Source organism: Gopherus flavomarginatus, chromosome 6 (genome assembly GCF_025201925.1).
Source record: "Gopherus flavomarginatus isolate rGopFla2 chromosome 6, rGopFla2.mat.asm, whole genome shotgun sequence".
In the NCBI taxonomy this organism is placed as follows: domain Eukaryota; kingdom Metazoa; phylum Chordata; order Testudines; family Testudinidae; genus Gopherus; species Gopherus flavomarginatus.
The window spans coordinates 52,118,885-52,141,896 of record NC_066622.1 but is presented as its reverse complement, the minus strand read 5'-3'; the positions used below and the strand labels follow the sequence as shown (position 1 = coordinate 52,141,896).

The following is a 23,012-nucleotide window of genomic DNA, read 5'->3' as shown; positions in this document are numbered from 1 at the left end:
GGGCCCCTGAAATTGCTTTGCCCCAGGTCCCCTGAATCCTCTGGGCGGCCCTGTAATTGTCAGTCTGGGAGTTTATCCAACAGGCAACTTTCCACTAAGGCAGCTATTAAAAATCAACTTCCAGAGGCCTTTCTTAATCCAGACTGAGAGGCCAGTGGCCATGTGAGGAAATTGCCCCTTCCATCCTAGGCAGTACATGGCCCTTTCTAGGAAAGACCAAGTCCTGGAGGAAAAATGACTGTTGTGAAATAACATCCTGAGGAGATGCCTTTTTCAGTTGTTGGAGGAGTACCATATGGGGAAATGCTCCCTTTTCACCTGACCAGGAATTTGAACCCTGGACCGTCGGATTAAAAGTCTGATGCTCTACCAACTGAGCTAGCCAGGCTCATGGAAAAAAAGGGCAAGTTTGATGCAGAAGAGAAACTAGTCAAGAAAAAGAGGGCAGAAAATTTGCTACTCTTGCTTCTTTAGCAGCCCTAGGCCCATCTTGCTTCTCCACGTGGCACCCAGAGACATTCTTCTTTTTTTAGTTAAATATCAGATCCAGGAGAAAACACAGTTATACAAAGCAAAATAAAATTGACCTGTCTCATGCAGTGCTACATTGACCTCTATTCAGACTGAGCCTAAGGGAGGGCCTTGCTTTGGGATCAAACATGCCCTCTTGTGCGAGTCACAACAGCTAGCAGGCAAGAGACAGGCTACCATGTCATTGAAGAGAGCAAGAGGAAGCTTTGGAAATCCCAGAATAATTAGCTGGCAATGAAAGGACCCCACAATTCTACAGGGGCTTGAACTTTGATTTCAGGATTCACAGCTCTGAATACCAGCCCAGAGAGTTTGACTTCTGGCATGAAAGACTCTGTGGGGACAATTTTTTCTCTCAGGGAATACCCAGTGGGAATATGCCTTTCTGGCCAGCCCTACATTTGCTCAAAAAATCAGCACACAGCACTTTGTTACAGGCCCAGAGGCCTTTCTTCCTCCAGACTGTAATGCCAGTGGACAGGTGAGGAAGTAGCACTTTCAGTCCCAAGCATTAAAGAGCCCTTCCTAGGAAAGGCCAAGTTCTGAAAAGGAAAAACTGAAGTCAAAGAGAGTCCTCAAAAGATGCCTTCTGAAAATCTTGGGGAATTGTCCTTCTACCTGACCAGGGACTTGAACCCTAGACCCTCAGATTAAAAGTCTGATGCTCCACCAACTGAGCAAATTTGATGCTGAAAAGAAACTGCTCAGAAAATGAGGGCAGAAAACAGTACAGAAAACCTGATGCTCTCACTCTCTTAGCAGTCCTAGCCCCAGCCTGCTCCTCCATCCGGCCCCCTGAGGCCTTATTCTTTTTTTAGTTAAATAGCAAATCCAGGAGAAAACACAGTTATACAAAGCAAAACGAAATCACAAACAGAAATGTCATTGGAAATACGAAAATTAAAAAGGAAAACGCAATTCCCATCACTTTATCATGTCTGGGCCATTCCTGTATCTAGAGCACCTGCTAAGGGCCCTGTGTGCTTACGAGAAACCTGGAGAAACTCATACCACAGCCTGAACATGAAACTCAACTGCTCCCAGGTGCTGCAGTAAAACCCTTTCCCTGCTATGACGTTGCACTCCATAGGATTTTATTAAAATATGCTAATGAGTGTGAATATAATGTAACTGGAATATGCTTTATGCATGTAAGGTAGCATTACAAAGTTTATAATCGACTGTGTGTGTTCATCGTATGTGTATGAACCGATCATTCTTGTATCTGAAACTAGAAATATGAACAATAACTCTGAGGTCTTCTTGTAATGATGCAAAGTGTGGGCCACTAATAGTGGTTTGGACTCTTCATGGCTCCCATTAACCAGGACAATTGACTGTAGATGGCTCTGTCCTGCACCATCTGTGAGTCAGGCCAGGAAAAATGAAGGCTTGGGGTCTCACAGGACATGTGAGCATGTCACCTGGTACAGGAATCCATCTTAAACCTGGGGCTTTTCCCCAGGAGAGAGACAAAAAATTCCTGCCTTGTACCAAAGTTATATAAGGGGGTAGAAGAGAAGAAAGGTGGCTGCAGTCATAAGAAATCCCCTAGCTACCACCTGAGCTGGAACAAGGATTACGCCAGGTGAAAAGATTGGGCCCAGACTAGAAATAAGCCTAGTCTGCAAAAGAAGCTTATTGGAAGATCTCTGAGGGTGAGATTTTATCTGTATTGCGTTTCATATTGTATTAGGTTTAGACTTGCATGTTTATGATATATTTTGCTCTATGGAGAATACAAACTCTATAGAGAAGGAAAAGTTAATGCCTTAGAAGATTCTGTGTGTGTGTGTGTTAGATGGATGCGAAGGTGTCTAAAAAACACTCTCCTGTAGTCTCTTTTCTCTGATTTCCTTTAGAAAATTTGAAGCAGGGAGCAAAAACCATTGTCTTCGGAGAGGTTTGAACTCAAAGCCTTCAGATGATGAGACTGAGACACTACCAGCTGTGCTAAGAAGGCTTGGAAAAGATTTAGACTCAATGCATATAGAATCCTTCTGCAGCCGTGACCGAGCCAGGAGTGCACTGGAAGAAGCATGGGGATATGGTGCCCAGACACCTTTCCTGGCAGCTAATAGATCAATTTTCCCTGACAGTGAACAATCTACTGGAATTCATAGCAGCAGAGGGTGGATATTTCCAAGCTGAGCATCAGCTTCCACATTTCAGAACTTATTCTCCTTTTCCTAGTAGGGTACTTTCCATGTGAATTGGGCAATACAAGTTGGGGAAGCTACAGGGGGAATAGAAACCAGTATTTAAGGTAAGGTTTCAACTCATAAGCCCAGCAGTAGCCCCTTTTGCACTAACCAGTAGCACCACTGTAGTTGCTTCTTAGGCAAAGCTGGGAAGCAGGCAATTATCAGTCTCTGTGGTTCACGCCTTTGCCTGGTAATTGCAAGGCTGCTGGTTCATACCTAACTAAAGATGTGACTTTTCAGCCATGAGACTCCAGGATATTTTAACAGGAAGAAAATCTCCTCATTTCTGGTTTAGCCCCATTTTACCCCTTCTGCCTGTCTTCTCCCCCACACGATCTCTTTCCTTCCCCATTGGGGACATACAGAGAGGAGCCCCAGTCACTGAGAAGTTCCCTTTTCTCCTTCACAGAGGGCTTTAACGCCCCTTATCTCACTCAGGCTCACAACCACCCAGAGTTCAAGAACTGTCCCTGTTCCCATTGGACAGATGAGGGGAGCCTGAGGTCCAGAGAAGGGAAGTGACTTACCCAAGGGCCTACAAAGCAAAGCGGTGGCAGAGCCATAAAGAAAAGCCACCAGTTCCAACTCCTGTTCTAATGGACAACAAACCCTCCAGAGGCAGGGATAGAGCCCAGAAATCGAGATGGTGGGGAAATGTCATTCCAACTGTTTCTGTCAGAAAATCCCATTCAGACTAAACCAGTTTGTTTCTCGAAATCATAACAAGTGGGATAAAAGATCTTTGCTAAAATATTTTGTTGCAAAATAAAAGCATCTCCTGTCTGTCACAGTGTGTTAAATTGTCTTGTCGCACACAAGAGGAGACACTTAGATCTCAAACATTAGATAAGATGCTTCAGTCTGAGCTAAGTCATTGCTGCTCTTAACAATTTCAAAATAAAAACATACAAATCAAATAGACTATTTCAGCTATTCTATTATGTGTTAATCTGCTCTGAGTAAACGTGATAGGACACCTCATACTATGCCCTACTCCGAGTGACACTCTCAAATGGATCCCCATCCTCCGCCCACTGTGAGGTAGGTAGGAGCAGATCATTATTATCTCTACTTGAAAAAGGGAGAAGGTAAGGCTGTCATAAACAGATAGCTAAGGGTTAATGTCTCTTCCACCTGAAGCACCTGACCAGAGGACCAATCAGGAAACCAGATTTTTTTCAACTTTGGGTGGAGGGAATTTTGTGACTGAGGTCTTTGTCTTTTGTCTGCCTGCCTGCTTTCTCTGAGCTTTGGAGAAGTACTGTCTACTTTCTAGTCTTCTGTTTCTAAGTGTAAGGACAAAGAGATCAGATAGTAAGTCCTATGGTTTTCTTTTCTTTGGTATTTGCATGAATATAAGTGCTGGAGGGCTTTGATTTGTATCCTTTTTGAATAAGGCTGTTTATTCAATATTCTTTTAAGCAATTGACCCTGTGTTGTATCATCTTAATACAGAGAGAACATTTGTATGTATTTTTCTTTCTTTTTATATAAAGCTTTCTTTTAAGACCTGTTGGAGTTTTTCTTTACTTCAGGGAAATTGAGTCTGTACTCACCAGGGAATTGGTGGGAGGAAGAAATCAAGGGAAGATCTGTGTGTTGGATTGCTAGCCTGATTTTGCATTCCCTCTGGGGGAATAGGAAAGTACTTTTGGTTTCCAGGACTGGAAACAGAGAGGGGAAGTCACTCTGTGTAGTTTCACAGAGCTTGTGTCTGTGTATCTCTCCCGGAGCACCTGGAGGGGGGAAGGGAAAAAGGATTATTTCCCTTTGTTGTAAGACTCAAGGGATTTGGGTCTTGGGGTCCCCAGGGAAGGTTTTTCAGAGGGACCAGAGTGCCCCAAAACACTCTAATTTTTTGGGTGGTGGCAGCAGGTACCAGGTCCAAGCTAGTAACTAAGCTTGGAGGTTTTCATGCTAACCCCCATATTTTGGACGCTAAGGTCCAAATCTGGGACTAAGGTTATGTCATGAGTGGCAGCAGGTGGGATATAGACAGAATCCAGAAGCCAGTAGGAATATTATATTTTTCTTTTCTCTGCTAAGGGCTTTTTAGCAGAGAGAGAAACAGTTGGTTTTAAAAGGGAACCAGAGAGAATTTTTTTTTCTGCTCTCTCTGGCAGTTTGTGGCTTGCATGTTAAGCGAGAAGCCATTACCAAACTGTTAAGGGTCTTTTGTCATGCAATAGCCCTCCCATTAGGAGGCAAGTACCAGCACTTATATGCATGCAAATAAAGTGGTTTTTCTGGTTTCCTTTCATTGAACATTAGCTAGAGAGAGAAAAGGAAAAAAGCACTGTTGCTAGGCAGACTTCAGGAGGCAACAGAACCTGCAGTTCAGAAGATAAACACCGGAGGGCACCCCAACACAAGAAAACAGGAACCATGACTTCTAAGGCAAAAATTGACGCCGAAGCACAAATCAAAGAAGCTGAACACAGGCGACAGATGGAGATGAAAGAAAAGGAAGAAAGCATCAAACTGGCAGCCTTCCAAAGAGAACAGGCAGCCCAAGAGGCAGCACACAAAAGAAAACTAGAAGAAGAAGAGGTGGCCTACCGAAGGAAACAAGCAGAAGAAGAGTTGGCCCACCGCCGAGAAATGGAAAAGCACCAAAAAGAAATGGAAAAACAACAAAAAGAGAATGAAGAGAAGGAAAAACAGAGAAAACATGAACTGGAGATGGCAAAAGCTGGGCTGCATGTGCCAGCCAACCCTAACAACCCGGCGCCAATTATTGCTCCACAGCACAGGAAATTTCCCACCTACAAGGCAGGTGATGACACCGAGGCCTTCTTGGAAAATTTTGAAAGAGCCTGTCTTGGGTACAGCATTCCCGAAGACCAGTACATGGTAGAATTGAGGTCACAGCTCAGTGGACCTTTAGCAGAGGTGGCAGCTGAAATGCCTAAGCAGCAAATGAATGACTATAAACTTTTTCAAACCAAGGCCAGATACAGAATGGGGATAACCCCAGATCATGCCCGTTGGCGTTTCAGAACCCAAAAGTGAAAACCAGAGGTGGCATTTCCCAAACACGCCTACTACATTGCAAAAAACTATGAGGCCTGGATAACAGGAAACAACATTCAAACCTTGGAAGAACTGAACCTCCTCATACAAATGGAGCAGTTCTTGGATGGTGTTCCTGAAGACATCACACGGTACATACAAGATGGAAATCCCAAAGATCTCGCTGAGGCGGGGGAGATTGGAGCCAAATGGATGGAACTGGCAGAAAGCAAGAAAGCTACTGTCAAGGGGAACGATTACCCCAGGGGGCACACAGACCATAAACCCTACAACCGAGGACAGCCAAAGACCCCACATACCACCCAAGTAAAGCCACAGACACCCTACCCTTCCACCTCACCAGTCTCCAGTAACTCACCTCGGCCCAGTGACCCATCAGATGGAAGATGCTTTAAGTGTAATGAACTGGGACATATCAAGGCCAAGTGTCCCAAGAACACCATGCGAGTGCAATTCATTACACCACCATCACACCAAAGATCCCCAGGCCCGGATGCCTCTCAAATACCCTTGGAGCGAAGGGAAAATTTGAGAGTGGGCGGAAAGAAGGTTACTGCTTGGAGAGACACGGGGGCACAAGTGTCAGCTATCCACCAATCCTTCGTTGACCCCAAATTCATCAACCCAAAGGCCGAAGTTACAATTTACCCCTTCATGTCACAAGCTGTAGACTTGCCTACAGCTCAACTGCCTGTCCAGTACAAAGGCTGGTCAGGAATGTGGACTTTTGCAGTCTATGACAATTATCCTATCCCCATGCTACTGGGGGAAGACTTGGCCAACCAGGTGAGGCGGGCCAAGAGAGTGGGAATGGTTACACGTAGCCAAACCAGGCAAGCTTCCAGACCCATTCCTGTTCCTGAGCCGTCCACAGAGGCCCCGTCTGGGTTACCAGAGACCCAGACAGAGGTAGTGGACCTGGATTCCATGCCAACCACTGAAACAGCCACAGCACCTCCAGTCCCAGGCCCGGAACTGGAACAGCAACCAGCACCAGCAAGTGCAACCCCATCTTCAAACTCAACGCCAGAGGGCGCCAGCGAGCCAAAACTGGCAGAAGCAACAGACAGCCATACCCAAAAGGCTCAGCCAGAGCCTGAAATACCCTCAGGTGCACCAGCGGAGAGCGGTTCACCAGCAACGGAAACAACCCCATCACCTACATCGCTTCCAGAGGGACCAAGCCCAAGTCCACAGTCTGAGGAAGAACTGGTGACCCCAGCCTCAAGGGAACAGTTCCAGACTGAGCAGGAAGCAGATAACAGCCTTCAGAAAGCTTGGGCGGCGGCACGGAGCACCCCACCGCCTCTCAGCTCTTCTAATCGATCCCGGTTTGTTATAGACCAAGGACTTTTATACAAGGAAATTCTTTCTGGTGGACACCGGGAAGAATGGCAGCCGCAAAAACAGTTGGTGGTTCCAACTAAGTACCGGGGGAAGCTCTTAAGCTTAGCCCATGATCATCCCAGTGGCCATGCTGGGGTGAACAGAACCAAGGACCGGTTGGGGAAGTCCTTCCACTGGGAGGGGATGGGCAAGGATGTTGCCAAGTATGTCCGGTCTTGTGAGGTATGCCAAAGAGTGGGAAAGCCTCAAGACCAGGTCAAGGCCCCTCTCCAGCCACTCCCCATAATTGAGGTCCCATTTCAGCGAGTAGCTGTGGATATTCTGGGCCCTTTCCCAAAAAAGACGCCCAGAGGAAAGCAGTACGTACTGACTTTAGTGGACTTTGCTACCCGATGGCCAGAAGCAGTCGCTCTAGGCAACACCAGGGCTAACACTGTGTGCCTGGCCTTAACAGACATCTTTGCCAGGGTAGGTTGGCCCTGCGACATCCTTACAGATTCAGGGTCTAATTTCCTGGCAGGGACCATGGAAAAACTGTGGGAAACTCATGGGGTAAATCACTTGGTTGCCACCCCATACCACCATCAAACCAATGGCCTGGTGGAAAGGTTCAATGGAACTTTGGGGGCCATGATACGAAAATTCATCAACAAATTCTCCAATAATTGGGACCTAGTGTTGCAGCAGTTGCTGTTTGCCTACAGGGCTGTACCACATCCCAGTTTAGGGTTTTCACCATTTGAACTTGTGTATGGTCACGAGGTTAAGGGGCCATTACAGTTGGTGAAACAGCAATGGGAGGGGTTTACGCCTTCTCCAGGAACTAACATTCTGGACTTTGTAAGCAACCTACAAAGCACCCTCCGACACTCTTTAGCCCTTGCTAGAGAGAACCTAAAGGATGCTCAAGAAGAGCAAAAGGCCTGGTATGACAGACATGCCAGAGATCGGTCCTTCAAGGTAGGAGACCTGGTTATGGTCTTGAAGGCACAACAGGCCCATAAGATGGAAGCATCATGGGAAGGGCCATTCACGGTCCAAGAGCGCCTGGGAGCTGTAAACTACCTCATAGCATTTCCCAATTCCTCACTAAAGCCTAAAGTGTACCATGTTAATTCTCTCAAGCCTTTCTATTCCAGAGACTTACAGGTTTGTCAGTTTACAGTCCAGGGAGAGGATGCTGAGTGGCCTGACGGTGTCTACTATGACGGGAAAAAAGACGGTGGCGTGGAAGAGGTGAACCTCTCAACCACCCTGGAACGTCTGCAGCGGCAACAAATCAAGGAGCTGTGCACTAGCTTCGCCCCATTGTTCTCAGCCACCCCAGGACGGACTGAACGGGCATACCACTCCATTGATACAGGTAATGCTCACCCAATCAGAACCCCACCCTACCGAGTGTCTCCTCATGCCCAAGCTGCTATAGAACGGGAGATCCAGAACATGCTACAGATGGGTATAATCCGCTCATCTACCAGTGCATGGGCATCTCCAGTGGTTCTGGTACCCAAACCAGATGGGGAAATACGCTTTTGCGTGGACTACCGTAAGCTAAATGCGGTAACTCGTCCGGACAACTATCCAATGCCACGTACTGATGAGCTATTGGAAAAGTTGGGACGTGCCCAGTTCATCTCTACAATAGACTTAACCAAGGGGTACTGGCAAGTACCGCTAGATGAACCTGCCAAGAAGAGGTCAGCATTCGTCACCCATGCGGGGGTGTATGAATTCAATGTCCTTCCTTTCGGCCTTCGAAATGCACCCGCCACCTTCCAGAGGCTGGTAGATGGTCTACTAGCTGGACTGGGAGAATTTGCAGTTGCCTACCTCGATGATGTGGCCATTTTTTCAGACTCCTGGCCCGAACACCTACTACACCTGAAAAAGGTCTTTGAGCGCATCAGGCAGGCAGGACTAACTGTTAAGGCCAAAAAGTGTCAAATAGGCCAAAACAGAGTGACTTACCTGGGGCACCAGGTGGGTCAAGGAACCATAAATCCCCTACAGGCCAAGGTGGATGCTATCCAAAAGTGGCCTGTCCCAAAGTCAAAGAAGCAGGTCCAATCCTTCTTAGGCTTGGCCGGATACTACAGGCGATTTGTACCACACTACAGCCAAATCGCTGCCCCACTGACCGACCTGACCAAAAAGACCCAGCCAAATGCAGTTAAGTGGACTGATGAGTGTCAAAAGACCTTTACCCAGCTTAAGGCGATGCTCATGTCTGACCCTGTGCTCAGGGCCCCGGACTTTGACAAGCCATTCCTAGTAACCACGGATGCATCTAAGCGTGGTATAGGAGCAGTGCTCATGCAGGAAGCAACAGATCACAACTTCCATCCTGTCATGTTTCTCAGCAAGAAACTGTCTGACAGGAAAAGTCACTGGTCAGTCAGTGAAAAGGAATGCTATGCCATTGTGTACGCCCTGGAAAAGCTACGCCCATATGTTTGGGGACGGCGGTTCCAACTACAAACTGACCATGCTGCACTAAAGTGGCTTCATACTGCCAAGGGGAACAACAATAAACTTCTTCGTTGGAGTTTAGCTCTCCAAGATTTTGATTTTGAAATTCAGCACATCACAGGAGCTTCTAACAAAGTAGCTGATGCACTCTCCCGTGAGAGTTTCCCAGAATTCAGTAGTTAAAAAGTGTTCTTAAAATGTAGAAGTCTGTTAGTTATATACTTAGTGGTATATGTAAAGGTGCATGTGTTGTATTAATCTGTTTATTTTCAAGTTCTAGAAGGAAATCGCCGCCAGTGAGCTTCCCCACTGTCTGCAATTTGGGGGGCGTGTCATAAACAGATAGCTAAGGGTTAATGTCTCTTCCACCTGAAGCACCTGACCAGAGGACCAATCAGGAAACCGGATTTTTTCAACTTTGGGTGGAGGGAATTTTGTGACTGAGGTCTTTGTCTTTTGTCTGCCTGCCTGCTTTCTCTGAGCTTTGGAGAAGTACTTTCTACTTTCTAGTCTTCTGTTTCTAAGTGTAAGGACAAAGAGATCAGATAGTAAGTCCTATGGTTTTCTTTTCTTTGGTATTTGCATGAATATAAGTGCTGGAGGGCTTTGATTTGTATCCTTTTTGAATAAGGCTGTTTATTCAATATTCTTTTAAGCAATTGACCCTGTGTTGTATCATCTTAATACAGAGAGAACATTTGTATGTATTTTTCTTTCTTTTTATATAAAGCTTTCTTTTAAGACCTGTTGGAGTTTTTCTTTACTTCAGGGAAATTGAGTCTGTACTCACCAGGGAATTGGTGGGAGGAAGAAATCAAGGGAAGATCTGTGTGTTGGATTGCTAGCCTGATTTTGCATTCCCTCTGGGGGAATAGGAAAGTACTTTTGGTTTCCAGGACTGGAAACAGAGAGGGGAAGTCACTCTGTGTAGTTTCACAGAGCTTGTGTCTGTGTATCTCTCCCGGAGCACCTGGAGGGGGGAAGGGAAAAAGGATTATTTCCCTTTGTTGTAAGACTCAAGGGATTTGGGTCTTGGGGTCCCCAGGGAAGGTTTTTCAGAGGGACCAGAGTGCCCCAAAACACTCTAATTTTTTGGGTGGTGGCAGCAGGTACCAGGTCCAAGCTAGTAACTAAGCTTGGAGGTTTTCATGCTAACCCCCATATTTTGGACGCTAAGGTCCAAATCTGGGACTAAGGTTCTGCAAAGGCTGAAAAAGGAGAATGGACTTGTCTTATGTCACACAGCAAGTCAGTGGCAGAGTTGGGAATTGGACCCAAGAGCCCTGATTTTCAAACTAACCATCGGAACTTGAATTTCAGACATTGAATGACCTGAATAAAGTGCTCTCAGATGACCTCCAGACCAACAACAGTGCACAGTAATTATTCAGCAAGTATTTGAGGAGAATTGCAATGAACTGCTCAGAATCATGAACTGCTCAGAGACAATTAATGCAGAGAAGCAGCAAAATTTGTCAAACATAGAACTGGTTCTGACTTATTTCCTTGATCTTAAAAGAGAACAACAAGGACCTGAGTCTCCTCCCTGCCAATCAGGGTAGAGCCTGAGGAGGGAAGGCTGAGGGTTCTCACCAGAGAGCACAAAGGATGGGCCAGGTCACCAGTGGGGATCACTGTCAGAGCACTATTTCAGCCCCACAGTTTTGGATGGACCACCCACAGTGGGAGTTGCAGAGCACTCCCCTGTAACACACACACACACACACACACACACACACAGAGACACCCTGGTGTTGGGAGGGGAACAGGAGAAAGGACAAAAGAAGCAAGAGACAAAGAGAAAGGAGGGAGGGATGGATGGAGGGAAAGGTGAAACAAAAAGGACAAACCCTAATGTCCCCAGTGATTCGAAGGGACAAAATCCCAGGCGTGGAATAAAATTCTGCCTCCTTAAGCTCGTGTTTTCAATGCCTAGAATTCAACTCTCACCAGATGGATCAGACTGAACAGGTTTCAGACCTCCAGGAGGCTCTTGCCTTCTAAACAGGGATGGCTGTTTTCTAGTAAAATCACTACAAGGGAAGGAGAAAACTCGAAAGAGGTTCCTCCTGGCACTCACATCCGTGAACCCGAATACTCTGTCAGTCCTCAAGGAGACCTGGAGAAAGAGACTTGCTGAAGCAAAGCCACAGGGGTCTCTGAGGTTTCCCTGGCCCCTCGCCTCTGTCCTGCCTGGATGATGTCAGCATCTCTCTGTGAGGTCACCACCTCCCCACCACCTTTGACCGATAGTCTGATGTGCTGAAAAAGGCCTTTGTGATGTCACCGCCACACCCCTCCCTTGCTGTGTTAATGTCCTGCCCCTGGCCAGGCTCTTTGCAGGTTTAAGCTACTCCCTGTGGATCACCCCACTCAAGGAGCGTTCGTTCTAGGAAGCAAGCCGGCTAGACAGGAAAATATCAGACGCTGCTGCCAATGCTACACTCAGTTTTTCAGAAATTAGTCGACTTTATGGCCAGAAGAGACCATTAGAGCTTCTAATCTGACCCCCTGCATATTGCAGGCCTCCTGTATGACAAAAGAGCTACTTTGGAGGCAAACACATTCCAGAAAGGCATCTAGTCTTCATTAAATGACATCAGGAGATCGCAAATCCACCACTTTCCTTGGTAGCCTGTTCCTGTGGTGAATCATCCTCGCTGTTGAATATTTGTGCCTTAGTTGTAATATGAATTTGTCTCTTTTTACCTTCCAGCCGTTGGGTCTTCTTATGCCTTTCTCTGCTCAATTAAAAAGCCCTCTAACACCCAATATTTTCTCTCCATTCAGGCCCTTCAACACTTCAGTGAAGTCACCTTTCAATCTTCTTTTGATAAGCTAAACAGACTGAGCTCTTTCAATAACTTACTAGAAGGCATTTTTCTCCAGCCCTCAGAACATTTGGTGGCTTTTTGCTGCCCCAGCTCCAATTTCACATCATCTTTTTCAACCGAGGACACCAGAACTGGAGGCAGCATTCCAATATCAGTCTCACTGATACCATGTCACCTCCTGTGACATTAATGACTTAATCTGTAACTGTATAGATCACCATTGCGACCACTGTTCTATATTTGCAGCCAATATTATAGAAAAGTTGCCACGTAAGGGGTCTGTGAAGAGGTTCTGATTGACTGATTATAATGATGCTATCTCTAGATGTGTATCATTTTTGTAGTTGACGTTATGAATATTGGTTCTATGCTGTCCATATTTCAAACTCGTGCTCTGCTTCTGGGGAACACTCAAGACAAGTTGGTGTCAGTTCTGCCTAGCCTGCTTGATGGCCCACTAAGGACCATCAGTTATACAATCGACCCATTCAGAGAAGGCAGATACACCTTGTGACTCATCAAGGTATGCAGGGACCTGCCTGTGGACAGAACTCAAAGGTTTTTCTATGCCACGTGCTGGATAGAGTGTCCTTGGGACAAAGAAAGCAAAGACCACGTGGCAAGAGACTATAAAAGGCTGATGCCTCATCTCCATCTTGTCTTCAGTCCTGCTTCATACCTCTGGAGGGACTTTGCTACAAACAAGTTCAGCTCTGTACAAAGGACTGAATGCCCCATCCCAGTTGTGGATGGACTCCAGAGACTTGATTTGAACCTGCAGTTTATTCCATAGCTGCTACAGGCCTGAACCAAGAGCTTTGCCATTACTTCATGTGAAGGATTAAAAATCTATTTGCTCTTTATGTAGCAACCTGGTGCATGGATTGTGCCAGCTCTTTTCCAGACTCAAAGTCCAGAGTATGGTCAAGGACCAGAGGCCTAGCAAATAGTGATAAGCTAAGAGAAAGCTGGGGTAAACAGAAAGCCTTGCTTGCTAAGATAGGCCTGGTCAGCAAATTGCCAGGTGTTGGAGCTAAGAACTAAAGAATTGTGTCTTATTCAGAGATGCAGATTGAACAAAGAATCCCTGTTCCTATTGTGTTTGTTTCTTCTGTAGGGAGACGTTCTTCCCAGAGATCCAGTCTTGAGTTTATGAAAAGTTGTCACATGTCAGTATAAGATATGTCATCCTTCCACGTCCCTTCCCAGGGACCAATGCCTGCCTTTAGACACACAGAAAATCTTTATTGCCATATACTTTCACTGTTTCTTTGCTTTAACCCCTAGGAATGTACCTGTTGGACAATCAAAGGAGTTGCTCCATTCCTATGGACCCCAAATCAGAATTCAACATAGATATTTTATACTAACAACATTTTATCAAAGTATTAATGAAATGTTAACTTGCTAACTCGAGACCATCGGTGGAGACATTATGTAATCTGTTAACTATTGGCTAATGTGCTTATCTTGTCTTGCTGCAAAACCTATCCCGGGGTGTGGAACTGACTACCCCGTCACTTTCCCCTGCTTGTGAAAAATCTATATATTCTATTGTAATTAATTAATTAACAATGTCTCTGAGCCTAATAAGCAAGGTGACACTCCGCCAGCACTGTGTGTAATAAACTCCTATTTTTGACCTCTACATGGTGTAGATTTCTGTCTTTCTCGGACACCTGCTGAATAAAGAGAAGATTCAGGATCCAGCCTGGCTGAATGTGTGTCCTCTCCTCACAGCTTGGTGATCTTTTGAGGAACTGGAGAAGACTGCCTTTGCCTAGCTGTACATTGCTTGCAAAAGAAACAGGTCTTTTTGGTGACAAGTGTTGAAAGGAGGCACTAGACAAATGTGGAGACAGGAAAAATGTCCCCCAACTGGACTGGCATCTGTGGATGCTGAAGTCACAACACAGAACACTAAACACTATTTGAGAACGGCTGGTGTCAGAAGAGTCTCTAACAAGGCCTCTTCCCCCCAGCAGGGGCCTCTCTGTGCACAGAACTCCTGGTAGCGTGATGGCTGCAGGCAGTGGAGAACTCTATTTTGGCATCTCTTTGCCTGTTTTGTGGTCAGCATCTGCAGTGGCTGTTAAAAGGTCTCTAGATAGTGATCTTTGGGAAGAGCTGGCTGAAGAGCCTTCCTACTAACCAGGAGAGCCTGGCTTGGCCTGCCAGTTCTTCCTTGCTGAACCTAGTGTGTCTGTTGGCTCCTTTTTTGTATCTCTTTTCAAAAAAAGAAAAGACCTGTCAGCAGAATCCTTCTAAGTGCTTGTTCAAGACAGAGAGAGCCTTCCTTGCGGCTAAGTCTTGGTGCCATGGGGCATGCCTCATTGCTGTGGTGCCTCTTGCTGGCCATCCTGGTAATAAGTTCTGGTTCACCGGTGCGCCTTCATCTAGTGGCATCTGGCTGCATCTGTTTTATCATTAGGACCCATGGCGCTCTCAGGACTTCAGTGTCCTCTTATGGACACAGCCCTCTGGCTGTGCCCCACTCAGTTCTCTCCCCGATTCCCGGGGGCAGCTGTTCTCTACTCGGACACTTGCCTCAGTCGCTGGCTGCAGTTCAGGGTGTAGCCACCCGTGTCAGCCACTACGGAGGCAAAAGTCGTGAACGTCCAACCCTGCATCTGTTTCCCTGGACCACTTCCCCACAGCGCCAGCACCTTCCTCCGCCTTTGTATTAGGGCCTCAGTCTGGCAGAATTCGGCCAGAAGGTCACTCATGCTCCCCTTACCCACCCAGCACTACTCTGATCATGGTGCCCGCCCACCCTTCCCCAGCCCCAGCCCCAGCCCCAGCCCCAGCCCCAGCCAAACCTCCCTCCTCAAACTCCAAGCAGTGACTAACTCTTGCTGTGCTGAGCAGCCCTTTATATATGGGCTGCTCCAGCAAGCCTTCTCCTGATTGGCTCTCCCAATAAGCCGTTTCCTGATAGGCCGGGTTCTGCGCAGCCTCTGCAAGGCTGCCTTAATCTTTCTCCTGCTTGGTTGGGGGCAGACACCTCCCCACACTTTGAAAATGGCAAATGAGAAGTTTAGAGCTGGTGGAAAGGATACCATGACTGAGAACTGAGCCGAGGTTGCTGCGACTGAAACACAGATCACTAACCGCTATATGATCACAGTGGCTGGTGGGAGAAGCACATGTTAAAGCCCTCTGTCATCTCAGCTGTGGCTTTCTGTGCATGGAGAGCCAGACACCTCAAGGTCTGCAGGTCTTGATGGAAATGTGGAATGTCTGTACTTTAGAATTTGCAGGTGTTGTCCTGGGCCATCAAATGGAACAGTTGCAAACATTTTCTCGAGGCAGGCACCATGACTTAGCTGGCTAAAGCACCTGCCTCCTAAATAGGAGATCCTGGGTTCAACTCCCAGTGTTGCCTTCATGTATGGCTTTTGTCTCCTCTGCTCACATTTTCCTGTGTCTTCCTAGGAAACAGAAGAGACCTCCCTTGGTAGCCAAGTCATTGCTTGCTAAGGAAAAGGCTTTTTTGTAGAGAAGCATTGGAAAGAATCAAATCACAAGCCTGGAGTTGATGAAAAGGCTGCTGTGACTGGTATTAGCATGGTGGTTGCTTTGACTGCAATAGCTGCAACGTGAGAGTCTGCGCCACATGTCCTTGTGATTCACTGGGGATGTCCACACGCAGATGTCATGTCACCTTCCTTTAGACAGAAACTGATAAAAAATGGAGCAGTTGGGAGAAAAGTCCCAGAGAGTGGCACCGTGGCTAAGCTGGCTGACTCACCTGCCAGGTAAAGTGGAGGTTAGAGATGCAGCACCCAGTGGTGCCTTGCCAAATGTGTCTGCTCTTCCCATATTTTGGTCAATCTTCTGAGGAAACAGAGAAGACTGCCTCTGCCTTGCAATGCAAATACTTCCAAAAGAAACCAGTCGTTTTTTCTGAGCAGTGTTGGAAGGAGGCACCTAAGAAATGTGGAGACAAGGAAAAGGTCATCGTAACTCAACTTGCATCCATGGCTCTTGGGGCCACAACGCAGAGCACTAAGCACTGTATGACCACAGCAAAATCTAAACTTTACACCTTATTACACTAGGCAGTAGTTAGGTCAAGCATTTTTCTCATCCCACTGGATGTTACCCTCCTTAATACATAGAATTCCCCCCTTCATTTTCTCAGGATTCCTGCTGCTTCCAACATAGGTGGGGGAGGACAAAGGCAAAAACATGATGCCACAGTCTCCTATTTTATATCCTTAGTTCAAGTGTCTAGAAGACACTTGCCCAGACGTGTCCGGGTGGGCTCTGCTGAGTCACTAGGTTGGGGAATCCTCCTGGTGTGGTCTTGTGCAACTGACTCATAGACTTGAGCAGTCCCCACAGTGTTGTGTTTGGGCATCTGTCATTGAATTGGAAATCCCTTAATTACAATTCCTCTGCTGATTCATGGTTGTTGAACTCCCTCCTTGGCAGGGGTCACTAGCAAAATTATAGCATATTTCAGTAACAACCATACAGCAAAATGCATAACTTCATACACCCTCATGCTATATGTATTTGGACAGAGTAACCGATTTCAGCAGATCATGACTTTTCATGTGATAACTGACATGGAATTGTTTGTATGACATATCACAGTCATATATGAATGATGAATATGTGAGCTACAGGGGGCTATTTTGAGGTACATCATGTCACAAAAGCCTCCAGAGACTGGTCTTTGGGAAGAGCTGGCTGAAGAGCCTTCTGAGTAACTGAGAGATCCTGGCTTGGCCAGCCAGTTTGTGCTTGTGAATTAAACTTGTCCGCTGGGCTCCCTTTTTTGTGTCTCTTTCACATAAACAGAGCAGAAGTTCTTGGCCAATCCTTGACAGTGCTTGTTCAAGACACAGAGAGCCTCTGTGCTGGGGCAGGGGTAAGGGTGCAGGAGGTGGTCGGAGGGGGGGTGCTTACCTCGGGCAGCACAGCTCCCAAAGTGACCGGCAGTCGGGATTTCCCCCAACAGTGCCCCACAGGGGCCCAGGGTCAGCTCCAGCACAGGCCACACAGGAAGGCTTAATGCTCGAGCTACAGCACATGCTGGGCAGGCTTGAGGCCAGGGTCCCCATGGCAGGAGAGAAGAAGAAGACTCGGCCCCTAGAGGGGCAGGATGGGCTTCCTGGATCCCATTTGCTCACAGCCAGGGCCCTGCCCCCACTCCCAAGTCGTCCATGGCACCCCCAGGTCAGGCAGAATGGAGCAGCAGTTTTCACTGCACCAAGTCCACTTATGGCTTACAGGCAACACCCAGAGCCACCACAGCCCACCATCTTGGCCAGAAAGGAGCCTACTCAGCCTCACCATTGCTGCTTTTCCTTCCCCCCAGAACCCTGCTTCTCCTGGGCTGCAAGGAGCCATCCCTGGGATGCCAACAGCCAGCCACAGGGGTCTATCTCCCAGCAGCCAACCGCACCTCCATGGTTTGGCCCTCAGAAGGGCAGGTGGGGGTTTCCTGGATCCCAGTTGCTCACAGCCAGCCCAGCCTCCACCTCTAAAACCATCAGTCATGCCCCCAGGTTGGCCATAAAGAAGCAGCCATTCTCCACTTGGACTCAGCTTTGCTTGTTTTCCTTTGACCTAGAACCCCCCTTCTTCTCCTGGGCTGCAGGTAGCCATCCCTGGGAAGCCAAGAGGCAGGCACAGGATTCTGCCTGCCAGCAGCCAACCACACCTCCCCAGGCTTTGCAGAATGAATGGTGGTGCTCTACTAACCCCACTTAGCCACAATGATGTGCTTAGTTTCTGCCCTGCCTTTCTCAGCTTGACTTTCCTCTTTTGCCCCATTCCTGCCTCACTTCCTCCTTTTGGAAGTCACGCAAAGAAGGCCAGCAGGAAGAGCCGGCGTCCACCTGCCAATCTCCAAGGGCAGAGGAGGCCAAGCCACAAGTCTCTGAAAGGTAACATGCCTACCTCCTCTAGGTTCTCCAGCCTGACACCAAGGTGCTTTCTCCACTGCTGTCAGCACCTTCTGTCATGCAGGGGTTGGAGTTATCCCAGGGACAGGCCAGTGGCAGAAGGAGGAGCACCTTCCTGAACAGCAAGGGGATCTGGGAAAAGGAAACCAGCCTGTTTCTGCCTGGATTTGAATCAGGGACCTTTTGCGTGTTAGGCAAATGTGATAACCATTACACTACAAAAACTCCATCTGCTTGGCTGTTGCTCACCCTGCCACAGACCGATGGACAAACCTAGAGAAAGTGGTGGCAGCCCTTCAATAGGTCAGCTGGCAGAGCAGAGGACTGGAGCTGGCACTCAGAAAGTCGTCCTTACCTCGCCCGTGTGACTCCAGCTTGAGGGAGATCTTCTTTTTCTTCTCCTTGCTGACAAAGAGCAAGAGAAGAATGAAAGGTCAGGTGGGCCAACTCGGTGCAGAAGCCCATGCTGTCTTTTCCTGCTGCATAGCCTGAAATGAGGGACTCGTGGCAGTTAAAGGAACTGCTGCACCTTTCAGAAAACATCCCACCTGTGCACAAAGCTGGATAGAATAGCCTGCTAGTCTAGCATGCTCCCAACTGAACTACTTCAGCAGCTGCTAGGTTTCTTTTTGGCTCATTAAACCACATCTTCAGTCACTGATGGCCAATGAGACAGAGACATCGCTTGCTATTTTAGCACTTGAAAATGCCATTGGCCAATCTTTGGATCTCTTTAATGCTGCGCTTCAGTTCATGAGGGAAAGGTGAGAGAAGCCACCTTTCAACTAAAGGCCTGGGGTTAACATCCTAACGCTGTCTCCTACTGTAACACTATTTAATCCTGGCCAGCCCTGTGCTGGTGACAGTTCCATTTCTAGATGTTAGTACGTTTCAGTTACCGTTAAAATTAAAAAGTTTCTATATGCTTAAAGAAAATGCATTTGTTTTATTTGCTTATATATGGCATGAATAAATACAGGTTTACAGAACCTAGCCTGCAAATTTAGCATCTTATATGACAGAGAAAATCATGCATCGGAATTGTACATCAAAATCATGTACTGAGCTACAAATGCAATGAAAAAATAAGATACTTAAAATTTTAACATATGGGGGGGGGGGCACCGAAGACACGTCTTGCCTAGGGTGCCACTTGGTCTAGGTCAGACCCTGCCAGGGAGAACAGGAATTAGTGTCACATGCCTATTTTCAGGCTGTAATCTGTGGGCACCCTGCTCTGCGGGAGGGATCGTGGTAGCCCAGACTCAGGGCTGGAATAGGCCCTGATTGAGGGGGTGGCTGCATGGTTTACAGCGCTCTGATGTCTTAGACAATGTGTCTCTCCCAAAGCCTCAGATCTGCGTTCCCAGAAGGCTCCTGCGCTGCCTCTGCTCCTTTCACCTTCTACAGCAAGGAGCAGCAGCAAGGGTCAGGCATGAGCCATAGGCACTAGGTGGGAGGCAGAGGCTTCAGGAGCCCAGAGTGTTTGCCAGTCTGGGCATTTTGGCTGAGACCTCAGGGACACATTGTGAGGCAGAATCCCAGGCATCTGTATGAAAGGAGCATAGGGACTTAAGAGCAGCCAGACTGGGTCAGACTGGGTCCATTTTGCCCAGTGTCCTGTCTTCCCATAGCGGCCAAAGCCAGGTGCCACAGAGGGAATGAACAGAACAGGTAATCATCAAGTGATCTATCCCCTGTCACCCGCTCCCAGCAAACAGAGACTAGGGACACCTTCCCTGCTTTTTGCCGGCCACTGCACATTGAGTGGATGTTTGCAGAGAACTATCCACAGTGACTCCAAGATCTCTCACTTGAGTTGCAATAGCTATTTTACATCCCATCATTTTATATGTAGAGTTGAGATTGTGTTTGCCAATGTGCATCACCTTGCATTTATCAACATTGAATTTCATCTGCCATTTTGTTGCCCTTTCACCCAGTTTTGTGAAATCTCTTTTTAGCTCCTCACAGGCTGCTTCGCACTTAACTATCCTCTGTAGTTTGGGATCATCTGCAAAATTTGTCACCTCGCTGTTTAGCAGATCGTTTATCAATATGTTGAATAGTCCCAGTACAGACACCACTAGTTACCTGTTTGCATCCTGAAAACTGACCATTTAGTCCTACCCTTTGTTTCCTAGCTTTTAACCAGTTATTGATCCAGGTGAGGTCCTTCTAGAGGTGAAAGTAAGCCGGTCCGGTCCGGTATGGGGTACCGGCAAGAGCGGGTACGCTGTGCTAGCCCGGCCCAGCTTCCCCAAGCTGGTGATTTAAAGGACCCAGGGCTCCGTGCAGAGGCCAGAGCCCCGGGCCCTTTAAATCGCTGCCTGATCCCCCCTGCCGGAGCCCTGGGGAGCAAATCACTGCCGTGGAACGCTGCTCTCTCCCGCGCCACGAACACAGAGCAGGGGCGACGGGAGCTTCCTTACAGTGTGTGGGGGGGCACTGTTGTCTGAACGGTGGTGCTCCCATGACACCCCTTCCCCAGGGACCCACATTCACACCACCCCTCCCCCGAGGCCACACCCACAGAACGCCTTTTCCCCCCAAGACTCCAGCCTTCCCCCCACTCCATCATTTGTCCTAACAGCCAGTAAAGAGTGGTGGGGCCATGGCCCTCTAACCTCCTGTTCCAGCACCCCTGACACAGAGCTAAGCAGGCAGCAGTGTGTGTGTGTCACAGAGGCTGCTGTGCTGAGCTGAGCCAGTGAGGGAAACAGTGGCTGATGTTGGGGCTGTCCCCTTCCCCCTGCCTCAGGACTGGTTGCTTGCAGCAGCTGTCTGAACTTAGAGAGAGTGTGCCCACACAATCCCTCTCCCCACACACACAAACACACTCTCTACCCCACCAGGCACATTGCAGTTGAAAAGCAGCTGGCAATCTAGTAGGATTCCCATGGAACAATGTTATAGAGAAACCTGCATCATGTGATGCTGTACCAGCCCATGAGGCTTTGCAAACCCTTCCCAAAGCACCCGCAGCCAGTTGCACAGCTACTCACAATGCACTGCTCTCTACAATGCACTGCTCTCTGTGGCCATCCAAGAGTCTAGCCTGGATGTGCTCTGGTGACACCAGGGGCATAGTGTGGACATGCAACAGCTGTTTAATTGAAACACTTTAAAGCCACATTACCCAATAGTGTAGATATAGCTTGAGAGTGAGACAAGACCCAGCTTTGTTGAAACTGAAGAACCACAACTTCCTCCGTAGTTGGCAGGATTTGAACCTGTTCAGGGAGACCCCAATGGATTTCTAGCCCATCACCTTAACCGCTCAGCCACAACTACTTGCTTGAAATGTGTCTCTCACTACACTCCAGTTCTGTTCTCACTGAGTGATCAATTCCAATTGTTCCCTCAGACCAGCTTCCACAACACACACACTGCTGTGCCATTGTGTAAGTGTGTCCCTGGCTGAACTGCAAGAATTCCTGGGCATGGCCCAACATCGAAACAAGTACTTTTCCTCAGTTTTTAATAAGACTAGTGAGGAGTCTAGCGATGATGGAGGGATGATAAATGGGAATGTGGATATGGAAGTGGATATTACCGCAACTGAGGTAGAGGCCGTACGTGAACAGCTCAATGGGACAAAGTCGGAGGGCCCGGACAATCTCCATCCGAGGATATTAAAGGAACTGGCGCGTGAAATTGCGAGCCCGTTAGTGAGAATTTTTAAGCAATCGATAAACTGGGGGGTTGTGCCGTATGACTGGAGGATTGCTAATGTAGTTCCTATTTTTAAGAAAGGGAATAAAAGTGATCTGGGTAATTATAGGCCTGTTAGCTTGACGTCTGTAGCATGTAAGGTCTTGGAAAAAATTTTAAGGGAGAAAGTAGTTAAGGACATAGAGGTCAATGGTAATTGGGACGAATTGCAACACGGATTTACTAAAGGTAGATCGTGTCAAACCAATCTGATCGCCTTCTTTGAGAAGGTGACGGATTACTTAGATAAAGGAAATGCGGTAGATATAATTTACTTCGATTTCAGTAAGGCGTTTGACACGGTTCCGCATGGTGAACTGTTAGTTAAATTGGAAAAGATGGGGATGAATATGAAAGTTGTAAGGTGGATAAGGAACTGGTTAAAGGGGAGACTCCAGCGGGTCGTATTGAAAGGTGAACTGTCAGACTGGAAGGAGGTCACTAGTGGAGTCCCTCAAGGATCGGTTTTGGGACCGATCTTATTTAACCTTTTATTAATGACCTTGGCACAAAGAGCGGGAATGTGCTAATAAAGTTTGCGGATGACACCAAGCTGGGAGGTATTGCTAACACGGAGAAGGACAGGGATACTATTCAGGAAGATCTGAGTCACCTTGTAAACTGGAGTAATAGAAATAGGATGAAATACAATAGTGAAAAGTGCAAGGTCATGCACTTAGGAATTAATAATAAGAATTTTAGATATACGTTGGGGGCGCATCGGTTGGAAGCGACAGAGGAGGAGAAGGACCTTGGGGTATTGGTTGATAGCAGGATGACTATGAGTCGCCAATGTGATACGGCTGTAAAAAAAGCAAATGCGATTTTGGGATGCATCAGGTGGGGTATTTCCAGCAAGGATAAGGAGGTGTTAGTACCGTTATATAAGGCGTTGGTGAGACCCCATCTGGAATACTGTGTGCAGTTCTGGTGTCCCATGTTCAAGAAGGATGAATTCAAAC

General features: G+C 47.4%; 2 non-coding genes across 2 annotated transcripts; both read right to left on the bottom strand.

The window, feature by feature from the left end:
* Window positions 1-315: 315 nt before the first annotated feature.
* TRNAK-UUU (transfer RNA lysine (anticodon UUU)) lies at window positions 316-388 on the bottom strand. Its single transcript has one exon. It is a non-coding gene; the product is annotated as a tRNA-Lys (tRNA).
* A 21,160-nt stretch (window positions 389-21,548) lies between these two features.
* TRNAS-AGA (transfer RNA serine (anticodon AGA)) lies at window positions 21,549-21,630 on the bottom strand. The gene has a single exon. It is a non-coding gene; the product is annotated as a tRNA-Ser (tRNA).
* Window positions 21,631-23,012: the final 1,382 nt, after the last annotated feature.